The sequence below is a fragment of the Penaeus chinensis genome, chromosome 3 (genome assembly GCF_019202785.1).
Source record: "Penaeus chinensis breed Huanghai No. 1 chromosome 3, ASM1920278v2, whole genome shotgun sequence".
NCBI lineage: Eukaryota > Metazoa > Arthropoda > Malacostraca > Decapoda > Penaeidae > Penaeus > Penaeus chinensis.
Window position 1 is genome coordinate 25,914,057 of NC_061821.1, and position 5,000 is coordinate 25,919,056.

The 5,000-nt window shown below is 36.6% G+C and overlaps 1 long non-coding RNA gene across 1 annotated transcript in view; it reads right to left on the reverse strand.

Annotated features, from left to right (window-relative positions):
* LOC125044342 overlaps window positions 1-5,000 on the reverse strand; it is a 6,502-nt gene that overhangs the window by 185 nt on the left and 1,317 nt on the right. The window contains exon 2 of the long non-coding RNA XR_007116475.1: window positions 245-340. This is a non-coding gene — a long non-coding RNA (uncharacterized LOC125044342). The remainder of the gene's footprint in view (window positions 1-244; window positions 341-5,000) is intronic.

Here is a 5,000-nt window from a genome sequence, read left to right on the forward strand (position 1 = left end):
GACCAAATATATAAATATAACAGGTGTTTACTTTCAAATGTTATATACAACATTTCAAACAACTATCAGTAGAAAGTTCCAAACATTTATCAATCCAATTAAATATGTACAATTTACTGCAGTTTTCCTCAAATATACTTATTTAAAAAAATCTTATCAAGTGGATAGCCTATGGTTTAACAAATGAAATTTCCCTAAAAAAAAAAATTCATCATAGAAATATGAAAGAATTATGAAAACCAACCTTTACTGTGGATTAGGATTAAGAACATCAAATCCAACAAAATCATTGGCAGTTTTGACACCAACAGCAAAGAAGAGAATACTCTTCACCAGGGACCTGAAAATCATATTACTATTAGTACACATTACACAGAAATTTACTTCCTGTTTCAAGTGTAAGCACAAAAAGGAATAACATTCATAAATAACCTGAAACCCTAAGGTGTCCTATACTTTGATCTGATAATAATCCAAATGTCCCACGGAAATCATTTTACTATCTGAATCATTATCATGTCGTGTGAACCACTAAATGTTAAGCTGAGAAAACCATGGTGCAGCTCTTGGATGGGTAAAATTCCACCCACAATATTATGCCACCTAAGCTAACATAGTAATTTGTAATTGGTGTTGAGAAGGAGAGGGAAATCCCCCCCACCCCTTAAAAATGTATGAAACAATATGAATTGATCCCAATCGGCATGGATGGCAAGAATACGTGCCAGGCCTACTGTAATACAAGGTCATTTATTGTCTTTACACACAGATGGTTCTACAAGTGCTTAGTCACCAAGGAGTCGATTCCTTGATTTTTGGAAAGTACCTTTTGAATGATTTTATTGTCTTTCATAGATTTTCAAGATTTTAATAACAATTCAATAATAACACTATCAATAATAATAACAACAGTATCACATATCAATATTATTAGAAAAAAACACATTTTCCTGCCAATTCAAGGAATAGGGAAATCAAGATCGGTTACTAGGGCATACTGCTAGACTCTTGCTGGCTGAGCACATGTGGAGCCATCTCTATGTAATGAAATTCACAAATACTACAGAGGATATTACATAAATCCGAGGTGACTGGGTTTAGTAAAACAGCTGTATTCTGCTTTTTTTTTTTAACCTCTGTCCAATGGTACAAATAGGCTTTACATCAGTGAGCAACTTGTTACATTAGTCTTTCTCTATGCAGCAAGCAAATGTCTGAGAAAAATGTGATGTAACTTTAACATTTAAATTGCAAAAGAAACCAGTTAAGTTCCTGTATAGTGTAGTCTGCTGCATGAAGGTATGACTCATCTTTTGGAGTTTGTGGAAAGTCTACTAAAAGTAAAGTATATGCTACGCCACCATACCTATAGTGTTCTTATAAATACAAGCAAACCTTCAATATGCGTACAAACAAGCCAGAGTTTGGTATAGTTTCTTATTTGACCAACAAATTATCAGGTAGGTGTACAAAATTTTTAATAGAATATGCATAGTGGAAGTACTTAGTTTTATCATGAAAGTGGTGTGAGGCATGGAGGCCACAGCAATTATCTGATGCCACACCACTTTCATTGCCCCTAATACTAATAGTATGGATGGTTTCCATGCACTGGAACTTCTTTATCTGAAAAGTATATATAAATTCAATTTATCCTTAAAGGGAGATCCCACTAGTCTTGTCTATCTCAGTGATTATAAAGACCAAGCTACCGTATTGGGATTGACATAAACCAAGATGAAATTCCTGGCCTACTGCAACACACAACAAGAACCGCTGTATTGGTGTTTTGTCCTGGCTACAGACAGAGCCAAAATAAAAACTATTTTAAATTTATTTGTAAGCTCTTTACTTGATATTCAAAACAGCAATTATTATATTATAGTAGAATTTTTTTTTTTTTTTATTATTATTATTATGACGTGCATGTTTTGCATTATATTACCTTTCAAGGATTAACTCACACTTTCTTTGTCAGATCTCATGCCTTCTCCTACCATTTTTGATACAAGAACATCCCCCCCCCCCCTTCCCTATCCCATGGTCATTGTTGTCGTGGTGGGATTTAGGAAACAGAGACTGTAACCCAATGTAGGGAATCGTCCCTTGCTTTGGACCTCAGCCCTCCCCTCAATTAACTTTACATGGTCTTTCCTTCTCCCCCTTTCCTTTTCCTTTGCTTTTTCATTCCCTTATTCTGTCCACTCATCCTAATTGTTAACTTTTTACCCTTTTTGCCACAATGCTTTAACATAATGCTATACTTGAGGGTTTCACTCTCAGCCACATCCTATTGCTGTATTTTAAATACACCACTCATGACTTTAGATATTGATGTGGCGAAAAAATTTCAATAAATCAATAATCCTAGTACATCTGGTATCAACGGATGGCATTTGTATACTGCCTTGATATAGTAGTTTGGTCTGTATAACAAGCTGGTGGTAATTACCCATTACAGTTTGTTACACACAGCCATATGGTACAAGGTAAATTTTAACTGTAATTGATAGAACAAAAAAAAAAATAAAAAAATTTCATATATGATATTTCTTTCACAAGTTGATAATAAGAAAGTTGTTTAACATGTAATACTTTTGGTATATATTTACAAAAAACTAAGAACAGTAAAAAAGGGAAAAATTCTACACTTGCAGTTTCATGAAAAAATCTATGCTGGGTAAGAATAACACCAGAAATGAGGAAAATAGGTCATGACAAATACTGTGTGGAGACTATCCACAGCAATTGGGTAGGGTTTTTCCTGAGAGGCAAATACGGCAACATGGTTGGGTCTGGGATGCAAAGACCCCGTGTTAAGAAAATATTGAGATGCAAAGGTAATACCATGGATAAAAAGTATCATATTTTAGGTCATTCTGTTCATTATATTCTAAATTTTCCTTGTACTACAAGACTGTGGGAAAATGAAACTGCATTGTTTTTGTAGTAAGAGGGACTTGGTCTGAGAGACATGGTTGCTTCTTAAATATGGTAATTCTTACCAAGCACCCACATCAACTCCACACTGCCATGACTGGGCGTTAGGGTGTTTCAATAAATCCGACTTTTTCAGAATCATTCAACAAGTTGCTAAACAGGCGCCTACTATGCTTAAATGACGACATGCAAAATATTAGACAAATAAAAAAATATCTACTATTCGCAATTTTTGATTAAAGTATAATACCATTTTCGGCGCTGGGATGAGGTGCGGGGGCCTCAGCCGGCCTGGCTATGACCCGCATGACCCACGGAAGGGCATTTCGGTTCATCCGACATTATGGCAGAATCAAACATAGGGTAACTTAGGTCATTGTGAATGATTCCTGGGGACTTCCGTAAAGATTCCCAGTCACTATGCATTTCCATATAAACTTGTACTACCTTAACCCTATATTGCCCAGCATGACGAATGGGGAGCTGATAGAAAGTCTTTGCTAATGATATATAAAGCACTCATTAGGTCTAAAGTAGATTATGGGTCAAGACTAGACTAATTCGTCAGACCTGCCACAGAAACAACTACAGCAATTCTATCCAGTGCTGAGTCAATAGAATTTACATGACGAATTCGTCATGCTGGGCAATATAGGGTTAATAAGGCACATTACTCGCTCGCCTATATTGTGGTGACGATCTCGTCAGTGGCAATATGGCACTTCGACGTGGTGGTTTGTGCAGTGCCGCTACACGTATACTAAAAGAGTTTGGTACCATTGATGTTTTGCCACCTTTACCACTGACGAAGAGTGACATTCTTGCTCGATACTGTGCCTTAGGACATGGAAACCAGACACTAAAAGGATGCTCAAAAGATAGCTTGCCATGCAATAATTTGACTATTACGGAATCTCAGATTTTATCCCAGTTGCAGGCGGAAATTGCTGTGCTGTATAGCAAATTTGGCATTAAGACAATATCACCTTGGTATATGAAAGAAAAAATAAAGAAAATAAAGAAAGAGTACTACGACTCCATCAGAAATGTAACACTGAAGACAAAATTCTCGAAAACTGTGATTGTGTCATTCAAGGCAAAGAAACAACCCCGAGAAATCCTCAAGGAAGATATAGATTGGTATGATGCAAAAGTACAAGGAAGCAATGGATCACTCGGAAGTGTTGATTATCAGGCGCAAAGACGGGAAATTAACAGACTGAAATGGAAGCAGACCAACAATGCAGAAGTCCCATTTATATGCAACAGTGAAGATATTGCAGAAATGTCTTTTGCCAGTTGGTGTCAGGTGCCTGGGATTTTTTTTGTTCCCTGCCTGACCATTGACTACATACTGACCAAGCTGGAAGGAGTTTGTGATGGTGATTTGCCCAATAAATCCAAGATTGGGATAAAGAACAACACCATAGTGTCTGAAAGCACTGAAAAAAAATCCAAGAACAATCAAAAGTATTTTTGATTTTGCAAAAGTTAATTTCATGTGCTGGCGTTCTGCTGTGAACAGCAATGGAATGACTCTTTTCAGAACTGCTATTGAAACTTCAAGGAGGTATGCCAGGATTGGCTGTGAACTTGGCTTTCCTAGCAGCTACTTCTCATCCATCAACAGACATCAGTATAATGCAGATGGTACACTTCTTCCCTTGGCTGTTGATCATGATTACGTCGATGAAGTTGCAAAGATCTTGAAAAGAGGAATTCGTGAAAAATGGCCATACACACCAGCCCTATTAAAAAATAAGGAGAAGCACAATTTCACTGCAGAAAAACTGTGTAATCTGAGTGTGAAAGATTTCATTTCCCAACATCTGACCACAGATATGAAGTTTGCATACTTGGCCTATGATATGCATGAAATCGATATGTGGAAACCCAAAAGTTCATTAATACCTGGCCATTATCAAAACTGTGAAAGACAGATTGGAGACATGAAAAAATGTGAAGACATAAACAGAATTGTTGTTGTAACAGAAACTAGAGAACTGCGCAGTCGAAGATATGGCACTGTAAACAAAGGAGTAGAATGAAAATTATATTGT